Source organism: Protopterus annectens, chromosome 13.part0 (assembly GCF_019279795.1).
Source record: "Protopterus annectens isolate FY-2018-M chromosome 13.part0, PAN1.0, whole genome shotgun sequence".
In the NCBI taxonomy this organism is placed as follows: Eukaryota; Metazoa; Chordata; order Ceratodontiformes; family Protopteridae; genus Protopterus; species Protopterus annectens.
Genome location: NC_056747.1, coordinates 1,100,420,204 through 1,100,444,965, shown reverse-complemented (window position 1 = coordinate 1,100,444,965; position 24,762 = coordinate 1,100,420,204). Strand labels below are relative to the sequence as shown.

At 41.9% G+C, this 24,762-nt stretch overlaps 1 long non-coding RNA gene across 1 annotated transcript in view; it reads left to right on the top strand.

The window, feature by feature from the left end:
- Nucleotides 1–996, top strand: part of LOC122788130 — a 152,943-nt gene extending 151,947 nt beyond the window's left edge. The window contains exon 2 of the long non-coding RNA XR_006362614.1: nucleotides 390–996. This is a non-coding gene — a long non-coding RNA (uncharacterized LOC122788130). The remainder of the gene's footprint in view (nucleotides 1–389) is intronic.
- Nucleotides 997–24,762: the final 23,766 nt, after the last annotated feature.

Here is a 24,762-nt window from a genome sequence, read left to right as displayed (position 1 = left end):
ATCTGGGGCAAGAAAAACTGAAGAAAATGGCGTCGGCTGGTTCTTTTATACCCCTGTCGCACTGACGTCAGGGAAGAAGTGACGACAACTGACGCCGGACCTAGACTTTGGAATTCGGCCGACCGAGGACCCGCCTGATGGCAGGAGAACCCATCTGTTATGACTGCAGCTGTATTAGCACTCGAACAGCTACATTTATGGTAGGTACAAAACTGTACTTTTTGTCTCGTGTTTCGATCATTCTAGGAGTACTTCTATTATAGAATATATACATTGTCTCATCTTACTACTTAAATAATGCATTTTGAGTTTGTCTTTTGTTTTAATGCAATGAACCTGATGATATTGTAGTCCTTCTAATCATTTTATATTTTTTTCATTAATTGTAGGTCTTGGACTTGACTCCAGATATGGAAAAGGACAAAAGAAATCTTAACATTTGTGTGACTGTGGTGAAACCACACACTGAAGGCAAACTTAGTGCTCTGAACTTTGTCAGGACTTGGATTTATTTTTAATTGACTCTTTTTAAAGGAAAATATTTTATGATGCTGATCGCTTCCACATTCTCAGACTGAGACTAGTGATGTAAGCAGAAAGAATCATGGTGTTTGCCTTCTCTTGCTATAAAGTGAGAGTTTAGAAGACGTGGTAAAATCTTTTTAAACCTGATGGCAGAATGTCTCTAGGTCCAAGCAGTTATAAGGCCAGTCTGAACTTTGAGAGGCTGTGCTGCCATCATTAAATCATGGGCATTACATGTAGGTGTCCTTTATCCAGATGGAAGCTTGCAAACATTTGTTTGGAATCTGTTAGCTGTATCTTAACATTTCACATTCATGGCAGATAACTGCAGAAATGTTTACAGTGTCCGCTTCGTATGTGTGATAGGGGCTTATGGCAATGATGCTAAAGTTGAAATCTGATGCAGTGTCACCTGTTTTGTTGTTCAGAATTGTGAAAACATTATGTGGTCATTACAATTTTGGTGTAAAATTGGTTTGTTTTTCTTGAATGAGACATGCAGCAGTTCTGCATTTTGGTGGTTACATATATTGTGGTGTCATGGGTGGAACCTAGGCACCACTTTACTGCTTCAGTTGTTTGGAAGTGGATGTTACTCCTTTGTGGCAAATAGGCTCCTAACTGTTAAACTAATATTTGGTTGGGCCTTTGTTTTACTGGATTGTGGTGTGTGATTGTGTGTGCGTGTGATTGTGTGTGTGTGTGATTGTGTGTGTGTGTGTGATTGTGTGTGTGTGTGATTGTGTGTGTGTGTGATTGTGTGTGTGTGTGATTGTGTGTGTGTGATTGTGTGTGTGTGATTGTGCGTGTGTGATTGTGCGTGTGTGATTGTGTGTGTGCGTGTGATTGTGTGTGTGCGTGTGATTGTGTGTGTGCGTGTGATTGTGTGTGTGCGTGTGATTGTGCGTGTGATTGTGATCATGTGATCCCACAGTGAATCTCCTGATTAAACAGTCAGTGTGTATGGATGATTGATATTTCAGCAGGCAGAGGTTCAGGTATAATGCTCCTCTTACTTTTTCTTATTATGGAATACGTTTTTAACCGGTAAGAAACTACACTGAAATTCTGTGCCTGATTTCCTTTAGGCAGTAAAATATGATTTCCTTTTCTGCTCTGCTGCTGTAGATTTGAATTTAGCAATATAAATTAAAACCTTAGCACACTGTGGTATAACCTGTCAACCTTTGTTGGCAATATTTTAGCAGAGCTGCAGTGTACTAATAACCAGCATGCTTTGCTCAGTACTAGTTCAGTGCACCTGAACTTGAGTGGACCAAACTGTCTCATCCTGCCAGACTGTTTTCAATTTCTCATACTGTATTTGTATTGAAATCGTGAGTCAGGATGAGGCTGTTTATTTATTTCTTCTTTTCATCTGCACTTCATAGCAGGCATTACACCAGTCTGGTTTTCCACTGTAGCATTGCTGATGCCAGTGTCAAGCAGTTTATTCACAGTCTTTGAACGAAAAACAAATGTACAGCTGAAAGCACTTTTACGGTTCAGAAAGTTATTTTTCACTGTATCTTTTAAGTTGTACTCCTTGACAAGGAAAAATGTCACTGCCTTCTCCTTTTGAAGTGAATCATTGGAAATGTTTTGCACTGAGATTCAGTTAACCAGTCTTGTACCCACATATCACTTCCAAAACTGCCTTGCCTTGGGTGTGGTTCTTAAGTCATTGCCAGTTGGCAGTAGCCACTATGTCAGATTGTCTGTCTCTGTCGTTTTCCCTCTACAAGTGGCATTAGAGGTTTATGCTTTGCCAGGAGAAGTTCATTTATTCATTGCAGGTAGATACCTTTTGTGTTTTGCAGATATTGTGCAATAATGAACTTTCTGCAAGGAAATCTTTTTAGAGTTACAAACTTTAGTTTGCACTTTAAGTTATTGGATACATGCAAGAATGTTATTGCACTGTAGTTATATGGTTACTGTGCACAATACTATTATGGTTAGTGAATATGTACAATTGTAAAACAAATTACAGTTGACTGAGTGTGGGTAAAACAGATTGCAGTTGACTCAGTGTGGGTATTTCTTTGCTTCATCTGGTATATCATAGGTCAGTAGGACCAAGCTAAAAAAAAGAGGTAGTGGCCATTGTGATTTGGCATGTTTACATGCAAGTGCAAGGAGAGGGGAAAAGTGGGCAAGGACTCACTCCTGCCTACCCAACACGCACACCTTTTTTCATGGTAAAACTTAAAAAAAGAGCCCAAATTCTTCCTCCCCTTGGGTCATATATCTGCTCTAGTTCTCTAGCTTCAACCTCGAACCATTGCCTGTTAATGCTGTGCAGCCCTATTTATCATCCCTAAGCTAATAGACTTGTTGACTGGGACTGTCTTACATGACATATGGTGCTGTAACCTGATTATGAGCGTAACTAGGATGGTAAGGTAAATTAATGTTTTGGTACATTGCTTGATAAGCCCTTCTGCACAACTCTGCTACTCAGTGCTTTCCACCCATCAATTAGTCTTGTAGTCTTCAGCAAAAAGTGACCCTGCCAGAGAAAATCCCATCCCTCCCAATGAGGAAAGGAGATGTGGTATTTGTCTCCTCTGTCCTTTCTTCTCTTGCTGCCCCCTCAGGTGCTTTAGGATGCAGTTTGAATGTAGATTTTCAACATGACATGGTAATGCCCTCCTCCTGGATTAACAGATCGGCAGAAAAGTTGCAAGTTTTAGCAGAAGTATATTATTTGGATCTTCAGCCATTTGCAGGTTTTTTAGAACTGGTATGCATCACATTAAACCCCCCCCCAAAAAAATAAAAGTAAAAAAATACAAGACTGAGACTTGAATTGTGTATCTTTATTGATGCTGCTGAAATTTCTATATGGAAATAAATTTTAATTTGTTTGTGCATTACACTGCTGGTACTGCAAAAGCTTGTTGTAAAGGACTTTGTTTAGAACTTTGATGGACCTCATTTACCTTTTTTTAGGTTTCATATCGAGTGCACTGCTTTGACAGAAGCACTACTTCAAAGGAATCTTACCTGCCTTTATCTGTGCTTGTGTGTTCTAATCAGGCCTGTTGCTTGGCATAAGCAAGTATTGCCTCCTGCTTTACAATTTTAGCTCTTCGGCCACCTTCGCAGTCTTCATACATTAGATGTCTTCATATTTTGTTTTTGTTTTCACCATGAAGGCCTTTATTCAGAAAAGTGAGAGAGTTTCAGTTTAAGTGGTTGTTTTTGGTAATGTGAATTTCTTTGGGTCTTGTAGGAAACCTACATGAATCACTCTCATCGGCGAGCAGGACACATGCAGTTGGTGTGTACTGTGCAGTTGAGGTGTTCATGCTGGTATCCTTGATGTTCATCGTGTTTCACTGTTGCAGTCATTGCAATTGGCTTATCCTGCTGGCAGGCTACCCACAGTCGGCCTGAATTCCAAAGTCTAGGTCCGGTGTCGGGTGCTGTTGCCTCCTCCCTGACGTCAGTGCGCCAGGGGTATAAAAGATGCAGCCGACGCCATTTTCTTCAGTCTTTTTTGCCGCGCGGTGCCCGAAGCAAAAGCAGTTCGCAAGTGCCGGTTGGCAGACTCCTGAGATTTTCGTGTTGGAATTTCAGATCCGAAGTTTTCATTAAAAGCTAAGTACCCCATTGGGGAAACTTTTTTCTTGCTCCAGACCGATGTCAGAAAAAGTTACTAATTGTATTTCTTGTGGGAAGCAAATACCTCATAAGGACTTTCATTCCTACTGTATTCCTTGCCTAGGCCCTGACCACGACGTTGCTAATTGTGGGTTCTGTGCTAGATTTAACCAACGCACTATTAAGCGTCGGTACGATTTGGCATTTCACTATTTTGGCAGAAGATTTAATTACACAATGTCGTCGGATAGCCATCCGACTACCGCAATTCACAAGAAACGCAAGGAAAAAGAAAAGGACAAGCATCCGAGGTCTAAAACTCATGATGAGGCTTCTTCTAAGCCAGTCGCTGGTTCTCAGTGAGGTGCTTTCGCAGCCCCTGACGCCCGCTACTTTAGAGCCGCAGGCCGCTACCGACTCCCACGTGGAGCCAACTAGGCTGCTGGAAACTCAAGGTATTGGAACCTCGGAAACTATTCCCTCAGATGTGTCCGGAGCCACTGAGCAGGCATTGGCTTCCGAGGGTGTTTTCAGGCCAACACAATTATATGTAAAAACGACTTCAGCTTCAAAGGCAAAGACTAAAGCACCTTTAAAGACAAAGAAACTAGTACAGCAGCCCCATGGACAGGCCTCCATGCCTAAAAAACAGGTGCTCAAAATGGCCGAAGACCTAATTACTTTGATCAGAGGTTCCCTTCCCCCTCCTGATAAGAGGTCTAGGCAAGAGACAGAATATGAATCTTCGGATCAGGTTTCCATTTCATCTGATTCCTCTTCTGATCAGGAATACTCTCTTCCTCCCTATGAGGATTTTGATGCTGAAGAATCTATCCCTTCAGCCTCTCCTCCTGAGGATTATTCTTTTGAAGAAACTCTGCATACCATGAGGGAGCATTTTCACTGGGAGAGCCAAGATTATTCAGCATCTAAGAAAAGGCTCAGAGACTTCCTTTTACTGCCTCAGCACAGGCCCCTTGCTATTTCTCCTGTGTTAGACATTGTAGATGCTTTTTTCAGAGTCCAGTCTGACTCCTGACTCCTTGCCTCCAGCTCCTGTTAAGCCAGACAAGTACTACAGGGTTCCTGATTCACATAAATTTATTTTTAAAAACCCTGCTGCTGACCCAGAAAAACTCTCTCAGGGTCCCAAAGGGGTCAAGGCTTCCACTGCAAAAAAGCTTACCCCCTCTGACAGGGATTCTAGGGCACTGGACAGATGGGGAAAAAAGATTTCCACTTCTGCTACCTTGGCTATAAGGGCTTTAAATTGTCAGTTTCATATGCTTAAATATCAGCAATATATTATGTCACTGCTTAAACAGAAAATGTTGATAAATTCTGAATGTGCAGAAAACAAAGAAATGCAGGATTTATTGCATGCAGCTGAACAAGTTGGAAAGCATACTTTGCAATGTGGTTTTGATTCTCTGGAGGCCTCCTGCAGGGCTGCTGTTCTGGGTTCTGTCATCAGGAGGCATGCTTGGTTAAAGGAACAGTCACAGGAGTGGCCTTAGGTCAACTGGTGCCCTAGGCAAAAGGGCTCCACTGCGCCCCTCATGACACCACTTGGTGCCCCCATCCTGGTCTACCTATATCAGATAAATACTGAAAATGTGCCCCTGCTACAGTGGTGCCCTAGGCAGCTGCCTAGTTGGCCTATGCCTAAGCCCGGCTATGGGAACAGAATCTGCCTGATCATGTTAAAGCAAAATTATTAGATGCTCCATTACAGCATGATACCTTGTTTGGTGTTGAAGCAGAGGAGGTGTTGAAGGAAATGGAGGACAAAGCAAAATCTATGCAAACAGTCAAGGATTTCTTACAGGTACAGCTTCCAAGATTTAGCAGACACTGGCCTACAAAGAATTGGTCCTTTCCAGTGTCATACAGGCCACAAAGGGGCAGATACAGACACCCTAGAGGCAGGTCCCAGCCCCAAGGCACATACAGGTCTAAACAATGGGGTGCTTCAACCTCCAAAAGCGGAGAAGACAAATCACAGCCATACAGGAAACAGTCCCAATGACTTCCCCCTGCCTGCGCCAAGCACTTATCTAATGGCAGCACCTTTAGGGGGAAAACTAGCACTTTTTCATCAAAATTGGCACATAACCCAGGACAAGTGGGTCTTGAACATAGTGTCACAAGGCTACAAGTTTCACTTTCGTACCCTGCCAAGGGTGCACGGTTTGCCAGACCTGCCAAAAAATCAATGGGCAGAGGCACAAAAGCAAATTTCATCCCTCATGGACATGAGGGCCATTCAGCAAGTACCAGTGCAAGAGCAGGGACAAGGATTTTACTCTACTGTTCTTGGTGCCAAGAAAGGACAAAGCCTGGAGACCAATACTGGACCTATCTATTCTAAACACATACCTGGATATTCCAAAATTCAAAATGTTAACTCTGCAGCAGCTTCTGCCCATGCTGGGCAAGAAGACTTGGCTTGTAACTTTAGACCTAAAAGAGGCATACCTGCATGTCCCAATCAATCATGCAGAAGATACCTCAGACTCATAGCTGGCTCAATGCACTACCAAATATTCATCGTGTTTCACTGTTGCAGTCATTACTCTTGGGTTATCCTGCTGGCAGGCTACCCTCGGTCAGCCAGAATTCCAAAGTCTAGGTCCGGCGTAGGTTGCTGTCGCCTCTTCCCTGACTTCATTGTGCCAAGGGTATAAAAGATGCAGCCGACTCCATTTTCTTCAGTCTTTCTTGCTGCACGGTGCCCGAAGCAAAAGCAGTTCGCAAGTGCCGGTCAGCCGACTCCTGAGATTTTCAAATCCAAATTTCAGAACCAAAGTCTTCATTAAAGCTAAGTACCCCGTTGGGGAAACTTTTTTCTTGCTCCAGATCGATGTCAGAAAAAGTTAACAATTGTATTTCTTGTGGGAAGCAAATACCTCATAAGGATTTTCATTCTTACTGTAGTCCTTGCCTAGGCCCTGATCACAACGTTGCTAGCTGTCTGTTTTGTGCTAGATTTAACCAATGCACTATTAAGCGTCAGTTTGATTTTGCATTTCATTACTTTGGCCGAAGATTTAATTATATAATGCCGTCTGACCCGCCGACAACCGGAGTTTACAGAAAACACAAGGACAAGGAAAAGGATAGCCATCCGAGGTCCAAAACCGACAAGGCCTCTGCTAGGCCAGTCACCGGTTCTCAGTGAGGCGCTTTCGCAGCCCCTGGCGCCCGCTACCTCAGAGCCACAGGCCGCTTCCGACTCCCACGTTGAGCCGACTGGGCCTCTGGATATTCAAGGTATTGGACACTCGGAAATCATTCCCTCAGATGGGTCCGGAGCCGCTGAGCAGGCATCGGCTTCTGAGGGTGTCTTCAGACCTACACAACTATATATTAAGCCATCTTCAGCTTCAAAGACTAAAGCAGCTCTAAAGACAAAGAAACAAGTACAGCATTCTCCTACTCAGACTTCTATGCCTAAAAAACAGATGCTCAAAATGGCCGAAGACCTAATTACTTTGATCAGGGGCTCCCATCCCCCTCCTGATAAGAGGCCTAGGCAAGAGACAGAGTATGATTCTTCTGATCAGGTTTCTGTTGCCTCTGATTCCTCTTCTGAAAAGGATTACTCCATGCTTCCCTATGAGGATTCTGATGCTGAAGAATCCATTCCTTCAGCCTCTCCTCCTGAGGATTATTATTTTGGGGAAATCCTGCATACCATGAGGGAGCATTTCCACTGGGAAAGCCAAGATTATTCTGAGTCTAAGAAAAGGCTCAGAGACTTTCTGCTACTTCCTCAGCATAGACCCCTTGCCATTCCACCTGTTTTAGACATTGTAGATGTATTTTCAGAGTCCGGCCTGTTCCCTGACTCTTTACCCCCTGCACCTGCTAAGCAAGACAGATACTACAGGGTTCCGGATTCTCCTAAATTCCTATATAAGAACCCCACTGCTGACCCAGAAACTATATCTCAAGGTCCCAAAGGGGTTAAAGCTTCCACTGCAAAAAACCCTGTCCCCTCTGATAGGGATTCTAGGGCTCTAGACAGATGGGGGGGGGGAGGAAAGTCTGTACTTCTGCTACCTTGGCTGTAAGGGCTTTAAATTGTCAGTTTCATATGCTTAAATATCAGCAATATTTGATTTCACTGCTTAAACAAATTGTTGACAAATACTGAATGTTCAGAGCACAAGGAGTTGCAGGATTTATTGCATGCAGCTGAACAAGTGGGAAAGCATACTTTGCAATGTGGTTATGATTCATTGGAGGGCCTCTTGCAGGGCCGTTGTTACAGGTTCTGCTATTAGAAGGCATGCTTGGTTAAAGGAACAGAATCTGCCTGATCATGTTAAAGCAAAATTATTAGATGCACCATTGCAGCATGATACTTTGTTTGGTACTAAAGCAGAAGAGGTGTTGAAAAAAAATGGAGGATAAAGCAAAATCCATGCAGACAATCAAGGATTTCTTACAGGTACAGACACCCAGGTTTAGCAGAAACTGGCCTTCTAAAAATTGGTCCTTTCCAGTGTCAGACAGACCACAAAGAAACAGATACATGTGTCCTAGAGGCAGATCTCAGCCCCAAGGCTCATACAGGCCTAAACAATGGGGTGCTCCTACCTCCAAAATTGGAGAAGACAAATCACAACCTTACAGGAAACAGTCCCAATGACTTTCCTCTGCCAGATCCAAGCACTTTTCTTTTGACAGCCCTCTTAGGGGGAAAACTAGCACTTTTTTTCATCAAATTGGCAAATGGTTACCCAAGGCAAATGGGTCCTGAACATAGTGTCCCAAGGCTACAGGTTCCATTTTCACAGTGTACCAAGGTCAAAAGGTATGCCAGACCCTGCCACACAATCAATGGGCAGAGGCACAAAAACTAATTACAGCCCTCATGGACATGAGGGCCATTCAGCAAGTACCACAACAAAAGCAGGGGCAAGGATTTTACTCCAGACTTTTCCTAGTACCCAGAAAGGACAGAACCTGGAGACGAATACTGGAGCCATCTATACTAAATACGTTTCCGGAAGTTCCAAAATTCAAGATGTTGACTCTAAAGCAGCTACTGCCCATGCTGGGCAAGAAGGCTTGGCTTTTAATTTTGGACCTAAGAGGCATATCTGCATGCCCCAATCAGACAATCTTGCAGAAGATACCTCAGATTCATAGCTGGCTCAATGCATTACCAATTCTCTGCACTGCCCTTTGGCTTATCTGCTGCACCCAGGGTCTTCACATAATGCCTGGCACCAGTAATTGTGTTTTGCAGACAAAGAGGAAATCACATTATATCCCTACTTGGACAACTGCCTAATTCAAGCAGAGACCAAAGACATTCTTTTAAAGCATCTGGCGTTTGTAAAAAGATTACTAACTGGCCTAGGGTACACAGTAAACGAAAAAATATCAAAACTAGTGCCCTCTCAAGAGAATATTCCTAGGTTGCATACTTAAATACAACTGCCCAGATGGCTTATCTCACGCCAGACAAACAAAAGCAACTGACTCCTTACTTCAAGAAATTGGCAACAAAAACCCACTTATCTGCAGGGAAAATCCTGCAGGCCCTGGGTTTCATGGCATCCTGCATTCTACTAAATCCATATGCCAGACTGCATATGAGGAAACTACAATGGTAAACACAAACAGGTCCGTAGTGGAAGAATTTCTAAACCAAAAGACGCTGCTGCCTGGTAACAATAAAGGCTGTCCTCCTTGATATATAGAACCCACTGTAGACACTTGATGGTTGCTGTAGCACTTTATTCCAAACGTAAAAATGACCAGGGTATATATGTATAAAACAACAAGGAAACAACATAAACAACAAATGGATTTAGCGCGCTTTCATCTCTTAACGTGAGACTTCTTCAGAATCCACACTTTAGGGTTGAAAACTCATTTAAATTTACTGTCATAGCGTCCCATTGGATATTATTTGGCGCTCAAATCATTTGACCATATACAAAACTCCCAAACAACATAACATTTCGTCACAAGTGGTGTAGCGTAGAAATCAAAAAGTACCTATAATAACATCATGATACCAAGTACAACTCACTCAATGGAAAATCTGCAAACTCACTGAATGTACATACAAAGTATAAAATATAAAATATACAAAATATGTAGAACTTTGTGAACCTGGACATAATCCTTGTCCTTAACATGTAACCTAATCTCCAAAATCTTGTCTTAGTGCTAATAAAAGTTCTATATTTTTCACATGGGAAGCATAAAATGATCATATGAAAGACACCCCAAACCTAATAAAAATCTATATAAAAAACTGTATATAGATATATATATATATATATATATATATATATATATATATATATATATATGGAAAATAATAAATAAATACCTATATATACAATAGTACAAAAAATGTGTTTAATAATTATAATATCATGTTGGTATAGTAGGATAGTGTGTATTATAGAAAATGAATATAAACACTACCAGTACCAATTAAAATACAAATATAAATTAATCATTAAGCTTTCTATAGAGTCTAAACTCAAAATTACCCTTAGAAACAAAGCATGGGCTTTATGGCGTTCTTCTAAAGACCCTCAACATCACATTAAATACAGGCAATCCAGGAACGAAACCAAAAAATCAATTTTACAAGACAAAAAACAATACTACTGTAATTTACAGACAGTAAACCAAAGTAACCCTCAGAAGTTTTGGACAGGTTTAAATAATCTACATCCTGGACAAACTTCAACCCCAATCCCTGCTACTACTATTGATAAAACCCCTGAAGATGTTTCTGATAGTTTTAACCAATTCTTTACTGAGACAATTCAAGCCCTAGCTAACCAACTACCACCTAGCTCCCCTGGTCCTGAAAGTAGCACCCCTTGAAACCTACTTGCATTCAGCTTCCAACCAGTCGCCACTTCACTTATCCGTACCTTGATCAAAAAATTAAAACCCACTACACTTTCTGCTGATCAACTCCCTGCCGAGTACCTACAAAAATCAGCTGATGCTATTGCTTACCCCGTCTCAATACTAATCAATAGAACCATAGTAGAAGCTAAAATTCCCACCATCTGGAAAATATCCTATGTAATCCCACTTCACAAAGGAGGCAGCTCTACTGAATTCTCCAATTATAGGCCAATAGCTATACTCTCTCCACTTGCAAAGATTATGGAAAAATGTATTCATAGACAACTCATGCACCACCTAATCCAAAATCGCCTTATGGCAGACACTCAGCATGGCTTCCATCCTCATCACAGCACTACTTCAGCCCTCCTAGCCTTTACTAACACCATAAACCATAATCGTAACAGTAATTATATATCCTCAGCCCTCTTTTTGGATCTTTCCAAGGCATTCGATATGGTTGATCACCAACTTTTAATCCACACCCTGCAAACATTCTGTCTAGATACTGGAGCCCTCCAATGGTTTCAATCCTACCTGAATGGTCAACAGCAGGCTGTCCTCTGGCAGAACAAACTCTCTAACCTTCTACCCAACACCCTCGGAGTACCACAAGGCTCTATACTAGGGCCTTTGCTGTTCTCCATCTTCATTAACCACCTTTATACTGTCATCCCAAAAGTCAGCTGTATCCAATATGCTGATGACTCTACTCTGATTTGCTCAGCCACGTCTCCAGTAGAGTTATGGTCAGCTACCCAGACCACCTTTAATACAATAGACAACTGGCTTTCTGAACATCGTCTGATCCAAAATCCCAAAAAAACTAAAATGCTGTTATTTTCACCAACACGTAGGTCTACCACTTTCACCTTTACCATAAAATCAAATGATGGCACAGTAATTTCCCCTGACCCATCTACAAAACTATTAGGTGTCATCATAGACAATAATCTAAAATTTGACCTACATGTTAACCAAACTATCAAAACCATCAATAAAAAAAACTAGTGTCACTTTACAGAATAAAAGCCTTCCTAATCCCTCCAGCTAAAATTGCCATAGCTCGCTCTCACCTTCTTTCAACCCTTCGGTATGCATCCCCTCTACTCTGGAATTTGAACAAGACTGTCCTTAAACTCTCAATTTACTACAACCACATTGCCAGGTTTGCCATTGGGCTGCCTTTTAGGACACATCATTGCATCAATCTAAATCAGCTTGGTTGGCTTGAATTACCCAGCCTAATCCAGTATAACCAGCTGATTATGGCCTATAAAATCCTCTATAATCCGGACAATACTCCTGCACTTAAAAATATTATCACCCCCTATAACAATCCTAGACCGCTTCGATCCTCTAACAAACTACTAATTCAGACTAGCAAAATTAATAACACAGCCAGTGATTCTCTCTCTGCAAACTCTGTAAGTAGATCCTGGAACTCTCTTCCAGCTGATATTACCTTACTTTCCACCTTAGGTCAATTTAAAACTAGACTCAAACAACATTTGTCACTTAACTGGCTATGTCATTGTATCAAGCCTGGCTAACTGTCTCTAGAATGTGTAAAAATCTGTTAACCAGTTTACTGTGTAATTTCATTTAATCCTGACTTGTGCTCAGGATTAACTGTAACCTGTGGAACTTGTTTAACTTGCTTTCTTATGTAATCTCTGTAAATAGTCTGTTTGTAATATGTAATGCTGTATCTGCTTACCCTTGGAGCTTTTCTCCCCGGGCCTCTGCTGAAAATGGACATGCATCCAGTCGGACTATCCCGGTCAACAAATGTAAAATAAAAAAAATAAAATAAATAATTGATTGTTAAAATAGAACCTGTATCAACACTTATTAAAAGTATAAATATCATAAAATATTAAGTATATATTATGCATTCATCCTATTTTTCTTTGGATTCTGGGACAACAGTTTTAAAGCAGGTTTAATGGAAATGTGATCATTCTTAAATTAGTACATGAATCCAATCTAATTTGCCAAATCATCTCTCGATATTCCAAAAATGTTTCCCAGTCTCCACCCCTCTCTCTCTGCTTGACCACCTCCAGTACCCAAAATTTTATGTTCATGTTGGTACATTTTAAAGTATGCCTATATATGGCATTATTCACATTCTTTTTGTTGATATCTCTGACATGCTCGTAAATACGACTTTCTCAAATTTCTCTCGGTTTTCCCCATGTAGTATGCCCCACAGGTCTTGCAGTATGCCAAATATACCACTCCTTTTGTATAACAACTGGAATACGAATAACTCCTCAGCTTTAAACCAATATTGGGAATATACAACTCCTTTTTACCTTATATAAATGAACATTGGGCACATCTTCCACATTTGTGGATACCAACTTTGGTACATGCCCCTTGATTTGTATCACTTTTCTGCTTTTCCAAAATATTTTTTAAATTCATATTCCTCCTGAGGCTATATTTTAATTGTTGTTGAAATATTTGTGTTCTAGTGGGTATTCTATTAAACATGTTCCATACTTCGTTAATACTCCTTTTCATCCATCCTATATCATAGTAAGTTAAAACCAAACGTGGGATATCAAAACCTCTACTTTCACTGTCAGTATGCATATAGTAAGATCTCTTCCTATTCTCTTTTTTGGCATAAACTCCATTTTCTTGTACCAATAGTGGTTTGTACTCAATGTCTCTTCTTTATAATTTCTTTTGTAATATTCTCTACCATTCTCTCTGGATATCCTCTTTCCATAAACATATTTTGAACAATATTGACTTTAATTAAATTGTTTGGGTCTGATGTCATCCTTGACACCCTGATCATTTGTCCCTTTACTATATTCTTTTTGATATAATATGGGTGGTCACTTTCATAATGTAAATATGAATTAGAATGACAATCTTTTCTATAAACATTAGATCTATAATTCATCTTTTCATAATCCTTGTCTATCCTAACATCTAAGTAGTGTATCACATCTTTATTACTTTCAAAAGTAAATTTTAAGAAGCCAGTACTGTTGTTTAAAGACCTCCATAAATTCACTAATGGTTTTGTGTGTACCATCCCAGACAATAAAAATATAATCCAAAAACCTGTAATATCTCACTTATGTTTTGTTGGAACCTAGAATGGAACACATACTGTAGTTCCCAGTACAACATAATATTTGCATAGATGGGGGTGCAGGCTGATCCCATCGCCACCCCTTCCAACTGGTGATATATTTCTCCCTGAAAGTATATGAAGTTGTATTTCAAACCCAACTCCATATGCTCCAGTACCAATTTAAATTCATCTGCATTTAACATTTAAAATTCTACAAGCATTTTTTCAAATCATTCTAGTCCCTCCTTGTGGGGAATAACAGAGAATAAGTCTTTTACATCTATGGTCACAAACAGAAAGTTGACATTGAATGGAATGGTTTTAAATTTTTCCAAGAAATCCCAGGAATCAACTAAGATATGTGGATATTTTAATTGAAAATTTTTTTAATTTTGTATCCACATAAATAGCTAAAGGTTGAGTCTTGGATCCCTGTGATGTCACTATTGGTCTCAGGGGAGGGTTGTCTATCTGCTTATGTATTTTCGTAATTCCGAAAATTACAGGAATAACTGGTTTTGCTACCTTTAAGAAATTATACAATTCCACATCAATTAATCCTTGTAGTAGAATTATCTTCCAAGGTAAGGTCATTTTTCTGATATAGTATATTTAATTAATTCCTGGATATTGTGCAGTATCTATTGCCAGTGTTCAAAATTTCTAACATCCTATTTGTATAGTCCCACTGATCCATTAAAACTACCCCTCCCCCCTTGTCAGGTTTCATAACCCTAATATTTCGGTTGTTAGTTAACTGATGTAATATATTTACTTAAGTTATACCTTTTCTCCTTCGTTTTACCATATTCTTCTCTTAAAGTGTTGATAGCACATTTTTCAAAATTGTAAATATCCTGTTTCTTGGGGGGGGGGTTGTAGATACTTCGTTTTTTTAAAAAATTCTCTTGTTTGACCGGTTGGTCGTGTAATATTACTGCTAGATTCAAATTCCTGGTAAAAAGTTTAATATCCAGGACTCTCTCTTCTATTCTGGGTATTTTTGATGGTACAAAAGTGAATCCTTTTGTAAGTAATTTGAAAAAAACTTCTATCACTTCCACCTCAGTGTAGTTGTAAATGTTAAAATTATTATGTGTGTATATAATTTTGTGACTGTTTTCCTCACGGGATTCACTGAAAGAATCTTCTATAATATTCACCCCAAGTGTTTCCTCCCCAAATAAATGGTTTTCCCAGGGGGTACTGTTTGTCATGACTAAAAACCTCGGTTCCATCCGACACTTCTATTCGTGGTTGATAAAGATGTCCTTCAAGGATGCATCTGCAGTCCTAACATATGGGTTGTCCTGCCTCAGGCAGCCCTTCGGTCGGCCGGATTCCAAAGTCTGGGTCTGGCCTCGGCTGATGTCGCACTTCACCCGATGTCATAGCTGCTGTCAATTGGGTATAAAGGCATCAGCCGACGCCATTTTCCTCAGTCTTTCTTGCCGCGCGCTGCCCGAAGCAGAAGCTGTTCGCAAGTGCCGGTCGGTCAGATCCAGAGATTTCTACTACCGAAGACTTCTTAAAAGCTAAGTACCCCGTTGGGGACTCTTTCTTGCCTCAGCCGATGTCAGAAAAAGTAAATAATTGTTTAACTTGTGGGAAACAAATACCTCATAAGGATTTCCACTCTTACTGCCTTCCTTGCTTAGGCCCAGACCACGACGTAGCAGCTTGTCTAGCCTGTGCTTCCTTCAACCGACGGACACTTAGACGTCGGTCGGAGTTTGCGGAGGAGTTTTTTGGTCCCGCTTTTGCTTACAAAATGCCGTCGGAGACTCCGACTTCACAATTAGCTAAAAAGCGTAAGGAAAAAGACCGACATTCGCGGTCCGCGGTTTCGGCCGAAACCACAGTTAAGCCAACCGCGAGTGTATCGGTTTTGGCTGAAACAGAGTCCTCGGTTCTTCCTTCGGCCGAAAGCTTACCTCCAACAGCCGAGGCCTCACACAGCATGGCTGAATCTGCTACTGAATTTTCTCCTGCTGCAGCAGGCACCCAGGATTTGTCAGATACTATTCCTTTAGACATATCTACTCCTGCACGTGGAGCTGCTAGGCCCCCTGCATCCATGTCTATCAAGGCTTTTTCTAGGGCTAAAGCAGCTAAATCTTCTAAGGCCTTCCCTGCTAAAACCCCCTCACACAGGCCTAGCTCTAGTTCCCAAATGCTCAGCCTGGCAGAGGATCTCATTTCTTTGATCAGGGGATCCCATCCTCACCCTGACAGGGCCTCTCATCCCCCTCCAGAGAAGAGGCCTAGAGCAGAGCCCCCTGAGCCAGTTTCTTCAGATTATTCCTCTGATGATTCAGAAAACTCAAATCCTCCAGAAGGCCCTTATTCCCCTTATGACTCTGACGCAGAAGACTCCATTCCTTCTGCCTCTCCTCCTGAGGAATTTTCTTTTGGGGAAACCTTGCATGCTATGAGAGAGCAATTTCAATGGCAGGGCCAGGATTTTTCAGATTCTAGGAAGAGGCTAAGGACCTTTTTACACTTGCCACAGCATAGGCCTTTAGCCATTCCTCCAGTACTAACAGTTGTGGATGATGCATTTAATGATGCTTGTACTGCCCCTGACTCTCTTCCCCCGGCCCCTGCTAAGCCCGACAGATACTACAGGGTCCCGGACACACATTATCACTTGTATAAGGCTCCTATTGCAGATCCTGAAACTATTTCACAGGGCCCCAAAGCTGTAGCAACTGCCTCTGCCAAAAACCCCCTCCCCTCTGAAAGAGAATCTAGGGCATTAGAGAGATGGGGTAAAAAGGTTTATACTTCTGCTACTCTTTCGGCTAGGGCCTTAAACTGTCAATTCCACATGATTCAATACCAGGAATTTTTGTTAGACCAGCTAAATAAAAAACTATCCTCTCCTGAACCTATAGACCGTAAGTCCCTTCAGGATTTGGTACATAACACTCAGCAGGTCAGTAATCATTCTTTAAAATGCGGCTATGATGCACTGGAGGCTTCCTTTAGATCAGCTATGACTGGTACAGTGATCAGAAGGCATGCATGGTTAAAAGAGCAATCCTTACCAGACCATGTAAAGTCAAAGCTCCTAGATGCTCCCATGGAGAAACACAGTTTGTTTGGCTCCCCTGCACAGCAAGTGTTAAAGAAGGTGGAAGAAAAAGCAAAATCTGTTCAAACAGTCAAGGATTTCTTACAGGTCCAGCCTCCAAGGTTTAGTACAAATTGGCCTTCGAAGAATTGGTCCTTTCCAGACACCACCAGAGCACAGAGAGGCAGAAATAGGTGCCCAAGAGGCAGAGGTCAATCCAGAGGTGCCTACAGGGGACGTCAGTGGCAGCCTAACAACCAGAGAAGTACTGCCACAGACCCAGCTACTACCACTACCACAGGACAGTCACAGTGACTTGGCTCTGATACCGCCTACCAGGGAACAACTGGAAGCACCCTTAGGCGGAAAGCTAGCCTTATTTTCAGTAAACTGACATTACATTACAGGAGACAAATGGATTTTACAGACAATAGACAAAGGTTACAGGTTTCACTTCCATACTCTACCAAGGAAGAGAGGAATGCCAAACCTACCACCAAACCAAAAAACAAACGCTCTAGAACAAATCAACCACTTACTAAGGATGAGAGCTATAGAAAAGGTACTGCCTATGGAACAAGGACAAGGATTTTATTCCAGACTTTTCCTGGTGCCAAGAAAAGAAAACCAATGGAGACCTATTCTCGACCTGTCCGCTTTGAACACATATCTCATTGTTCCAAAATTCAAAATGCTGACCCTACAGCAACTTCTTCCCATGCTGGGCAAGGAGTCTTGGCTGGTGACTCTAGATCTCAAGGAGGCATACCTGCATGTCCCTATACGACCAGATTGCAGAAGATACCTCAGATTTCTTGCAGGATCAGAGCATTATCAATTCTCAGCATTGCCCTTTGGCTTATCTACTGCACCCAGAGTATTCACGAAATGCCTGGCATCAGTAATTGCTCATTGCAGGCTTCAGGGAATTCAAATTTATCCATACCTGGACGACTGCCTGATACAAGCGGATAACAAGGTCAAATTAGCAAAAGATTTGGAAAAGGTTATTCACCTATTGCAAGCCCTGGGATACACAGTCAACATAAAAAAGTCAAGGCTGGTACCATCCCAAAGGATAACATTCTTGGGTGCAGAACTGGACACAACAAATCAAATGGCATTTCTCACAGCAGAAAAGCAAAAGCAACTACCACTCTATTTCATGGCATTAACAACGCAGAAACAGCTTACAGCAAGGAAAGTCCTGCAAGCCCTGGGTTACATGGCATCCTGCATAATATTGATTCCACATGCCAGACTACATATGAGGAAGTTGCAATGGTACCTAAGGAATTTATGGTCTCAGCACAAGCACAGCCTAGAAACCCAAATTCCAATACTTCCATGCCTGAAGCAAGAATTCCTGTGGTGGGCTCAGGCCTGTCAGTTGAACAAAGGACTGCCTTTCCACAGCCCTCACTCAAGCCAGACTATCACCACGGACGCCTCAGACCTCGGTTGGGGGGCACACATGGTAGACAGGTGTATACAAGGCCTATGGACACAAGACCAGCTGAACCTACACATAAATCAAAAAGAGATGCTGGCAGTGAAACAGGCAATTCAGACATTCAGACCGTTTCTTCAACAAGGTCATTTGCTGATAAGGACGGACAACACCATAGTTATGTGGTATATCAACAAGCAGGGAGGCACACATTCATATCCTCTATGCTGGATGGCAATGGACCTGTGGAATGTGGCCCTGAACCTCAACATTCAGCTCCAGGCTATATTTGTACCAGGAAAAGAAAATATACTAGCAGACACCTTAAGCAGAACTACCCTGGATGCCCATGAATGGATGCTGCGTCCAGACATCTTCAAATCCATTACAAAGAAATGGGGGCTACCAGAAATAGACCTGTTTGCATCCCCACACAACCACCAATTGAGAAAATTCTGCACAAGGACATACCACCCACTTGCTTGGAAGGTGGACTCCCTATCCTTCAGCTGGGAAAACCTAACAGCATATGCATTCCCACCTCTTCCTTTGATGCACAAAGTGCTACTGAAGATCAAAGAAGAGCACCCAAAAATCATCCTGATAGCTCCAGACTGGCCGAGGCAGCATTGGTACCCACTACTGAGGAGTATGTCTCGAGCACACGCATGGCCTCTACCTCTAGTTCCTTTACTGCCAACACAGAACAACTTCAAGATCTTGCATCCAAACTTGAAAACACTGCAGCTAGCTGCTTGGAATCTTACATAAAACAAAATAACCCAGATTTATCTCAGAGGGTTAAAGACATTATCCTGGAGGCTCGCAGACCCTCCACAAGGAAAACTTATTCAGCAAAATGGAAAAGATTCCTCATTTGGAGTGCAGCAAAAGGAGAAAATGTATCATTGGCAAACATAGCTCACATCCTGGAATATTTAGCAGAACTCTTCCACAATGGACTGTCTTACTCCTCCATTAAGATTCATGCATCAGCAATTTCAGCAGAGTACAACATGGATCCTCCAGTCTTCTCTCATCCTCTACTCAGGCAGTTTCTAAGAGGTATTAAAAATGTAAAGCCTCCAAGGAAGCCACCTTTGCCTACATGGGACCTGAACTTTGTGCTAGAAAAGTTGACACTTCCCCCTTTTGAACCAGCAGCAACAGCAGAATTACAGTTCTTATCTTGGAAAACTGCTTTCCTGCTTGCAATCACTTCAGCAAGAAGGGTATCTGAATTGCAGGCATTAATGGCAGTACAGCCCTTCCTTATCTTCCATCAGGATAGTGTCCTTGAGAACTAACCCTACTTTTATGCCAAAGGTGGTCTCCAGGATATCATTGAACCAAGCAATCCACCTACCAACATTCTTCCCTAACCCACAGAACAGGGGGGAAAGACTACTGCATACCTTGGACGTGCACAGGCAATTGCGCTACTACCTGGACAGAACCAAGAACAATAGAAAAACTGCACAGCTTCTGGTAGCATATGCAACAGGAATGGAAGGAAAAGCAATTTCAAAACAGGCAATCTCAAAATGGATAGGAAATTGCATTAGATTTTGTTACTCATTTCATGGAAAGACAACTCCAGAGAACATCAGACCTCACTCCACAAGGGCTACAGCCACTACTACAGCTTTCTTACGAGGAGTGGCTACCAAGGACATTTTAGAGGCTGCTACTTGGAGCTCCGTGCATACATTTGCCAAGCATTATAATCTACCTTTATACTCCAGATCCTGAGCAGGTTTTGCCACTGCTGTTTTGCAAGGGATCTTAACTACACCATAATCTTCTTAGTGCCTCCTCCCCCAGTTTGGCTATGGTATTCTACCCATATGTTTGGACTGCAGATGCATCCTTGAAGGACATAGTACAGTTTTGTACCTACCATAAATGTAGATGTCCGAGGTATGCATCTGCAGTCAGGATTACCCACCCTCCTTCCCTCTGTGGTACTCCTAGGGTATTTGCCCATCTTGTAGCTGGCTGGGGGAATCTATTATGGTGTATTTGTTTGTATATATGTATATACATGTTTATTTTGTTTGCTCTCTACTGTTTGGAATCATTTGCATTTATCCAAATTTAGCCTTCCTAGAGGGCACCTGGCATCTGGGGCAAGAAACACTGAGGAAAATGGCGTCGGCTGATGCCTTTATACCCAATTGACAGCAGCTATGACATCGGGTGAAGTGCGACATCAGCCGAGGCCAGACCCAGACTTTGGAATCCGGCCGACCGAAGGGCTGCCTGAGGCAGGACAACCCATATGTTAGGACTGCAGATGCATACCTCTCGGACATCTACATTTATGGTAGGTACAAAACTGTACTTTACTATGTCCCTGTTCACCTCTTGTACCTCCCTCTCCCCTATTGTACTATCTCTTTTTTGTACTATCTTATATATAGGTATTTATTATTTTCCACGTATATATATATATATATATATATATATATATATATATAGTTTTTTATATAGATTTTTATTAGGTTTGGGGTGTCTTTCATATGATCATTTTATGCTTCCCACGTGAAAAATATAGAACTTTTATTAGCACTAAGACAAGATTTTGGAGATTAGGTTACATGTTAAGGACAAGGATTATGTCCAGGTTCACAAGGTTCTACATATTTTGTATATTTTATACTTTGTATGTACATTCGGTGAGTTTGCAGATTTTCCATTGAGTGATATGTACTTGGTATCATGATGTTATTATAGGTACTTTTTGATTTCTACGCTACACCACTTGTGACGAAATGTTATGTTGTTTGGGAGTTTTGTATATGGTCAAATGATTCGAGTGCCAACTAATATACAATGGGACGTTATAATAGTAAATTTAAATGAGTTTTCAACTCTAAAGTGTGGATTCTGAAGAAGTCTCACGTTAAGAGATGAAAGCGCACTAAAACCATTTGTTGTTTATGTTGTTTCCTTGTTGTTTTATACATATATACCCTGGTCATTTTTACGTTTGGAATAAAGTGCTACAGCAACCATCGAGTGTCTACAGTGAGTTCTGTAGATCAAGGAGGACAGCCTTTATTGTTACCAGGCAGCGTTGTCTTTTGGTTTAGAAACTACAATGGTATCTAAAGTGTTTGGACTCAGCATTGCCACAGCGTGGAGACAGTAATTTCACTCATTCCCTGCCTACAACAGGAGTTTCGATGGTGGGCAGAAGCCTGTCATCACAACAAGGGTCTGCCATTTAGTTTACCCACAGCCAGACAGACACTAACAACGGATGCATCAGATTATCCCTGCGGGGCCCATATAGCAGGAAAATGTATTCAGGGCACATGGCCTGCAAACCAGATGCATCTTCACATCAATCAAAAAGAGATGCTAGCTGTTCAAAAGGTCCTGACAACTTTCAAGGACCTGCTTCATCCAGGACAGCTACTAATAAAGACAGACAATACTACGGTCATGTGGTACATAAACGAGCAGGGAGGTACACATTCCTACCCCCTCTGCAGACTAGCAATGACCTTATGGGACACAGCATTGCCTTTTCAAATTCACCTGCAAGCACAATTCCTGCCAGTAAAAACAAATACTTTGGCAGACGAACTAAGCAGAAACCTCATGGATCCCCACGAATGGAAACTGGAGCCACAAGTCTTCAACATGATGATAAGGAAATGGGGATGCCCAGACATAGATCTATTTGCCTCCCCTCACAACTACCAATTGCAGAGATTTTGCACATGGAGTTATCACAAGCAAGTATGGAAAGTGGATGTCCTATCCTTCAGCTGGAAAAACCTAACCGTATATGCCTTTTCTCCACTGCCTCTCCTTCCCAGGGTACTCCTAAAGGTCAGACAGGAGAAGCCAAAAATGAATACTGATTGCACCAGACTAGCCGCACCAGCACTGGTACCCAGTCCTAAAGAGCTTGTCTCAAGGTCCAGCATGGATATTGCCTCAAACTTCTCACTTGCTGACCCAACAAAACAGTCGGATCCTGCACAGCCAACTCGGGACCTTAAATCTGACAGCATGGCGGATAATGTAACCATTCAGAACGCACCTCTTTCAAAAGCTGTTATGGATGTTATCTTGGAGGCCAGGAGGCCCAGTACCAGTAAATCTTATGCGGAGAAATGGAAGAGATTCTGTGCTTGGAGCCAGGAGCAAGGAATTGACGTGTGTAAAAAAAATATACCTCATATTTTACAATACCTGAGATGCTGAACACAAAGGCCTTTCTTTCTCATAAATTAAGATTCATGCCTCTGCCATTTCAGCCCATTACAATACGGAACCACTTATCTTTTCTCATCCTTTAATAAGGCAGCACCTCAGAGGGGCCAAAAACATTAGGTCTTCAAGGAGAGCACCAATTCCGGCCTGGGACCTGAATTATGTTTTGGAAAAACTCTCACTGCCTCCTTTCCAGCCAGCTTCAACAGCAGATATAAAATTCTTATCCTGGAAGACAGCTCTACTCCTAGCAATAACCTCAGCAAGGCGAGTCTCGGAGTTACAAGCACTCATGGCTATGCAACCTTTTATCATTTTTCATCCAGACAGGGTGTCTCTGAGAACAAATCCTACATTTATGCCTAAGGTGGTGTCCAGTGTGGTCCTCAGCCAAACCATTCACTTGCCTACCTTTTATCCAAATCCACAGAACAAGGGTGAGAAAATTCTGCATTCTTTGGACATACACAGGCAGTTACGCTTCTGTTTGGACAGAACTAAATCTGTCAGAAAGACTGAGCAACTTTTAGTGTCATATGCTGCAGGATCACAAGGAAAGGCTATCTCAAAACAGACCATTTCTAAATGGATAGGCCATTGCATCAGTTTCTGCTATTCTCAACATGGCAAATCAGTGCCTAAGGTCATTAGGCCTCATTCCACTAGAGCAGCAGCCACTTCAGCAGCCTTCCTCAGAGGAGTACCAACCAAAGATATCTTAGAGGCTGCAACTTGGAGTTCAGTGCACACTTTCACAAAGCACTACCAGTTACCTCTTTACTCTAAGTCCAGAGCAGGCTTTGCCACTGCAGTTCTGCAGGGCCTCATAGCCTCTCCTAATCCTATTTAGCCCAGCCACCCATCCTCAGCTTTGGGATTCAACCCAAGAGTAATGACTGCAACAGTGAAACACGATTAACATAGTACAGTTGTGTACCTACCATAAATGTAGATGTTCGAGTGTATTCACTGTTGCAGTCCAGGTTACCCACCCACCACCCCCCTTCTCTTTGCTGGGACTTATCTACACTTCTCTATCCTATACAACCTATTTGGTGTATTTGCTTGCAGATAAAGAAAATGTTATTTTTGTGCATGCATTTTATTGGCATATTTTTTCAGTCTACCAATTTGGGGGCACCTGACATCTGGGACAAGAAAAACTGAAGAAAATGGCATCGGCTGCATCTTTTATACCCCTGGTGCACTGACGTCAGGGAAGAGGCGACGGCAGCCGACGCCGGACCTAGACTTTGGAATTCTGGCTGACTGAGGGTAGCCCGCCAGCAGGATAACCCAAGAATAATGACTGCAACAGTGAATACACTCGAACATCTACATTTATGGTAGGTACACAACTGTTCTTTCTCTGCACTGCCCTTTGGCTTATCCACTGTGCCCAGGGTCTTCACAAAATGCCTGGCTCCAGTAATTACATTTTACAGACAGAGGCATACAAATATATCCTTACTTGGATGACTGCCTCATTCAAGCAGAGAACAAGGACATTCTACTACAGCATCTGGCGTTTGTAAAAAGATTACTAGCATGCTTAGGGTACACGGTAAACGAAAAGAAATCAAAACTTGTACCCTCTCAAGAGATAATATTCCTGGGTGCAAGCTTAAATACAACTGCCCAGATGGCTTATCTCATGCCAGACAAACAAAGGCAACTGACTACTTATTTTCTGTTGGCAACAAAGGCTCAGTTATCTGCAAGAACAATTCTGCAGGCTTTGGGCTTCATGGCATCCTGCATTCTGCTAATTCCATATGCAAGACTGCATATGAGGAAACTTCAATGGTATCTAAAAAGTGTTTCGACTCAACATTGTCACAGCCTGGAAACAATAATTACCCTCATTCCCTGCCT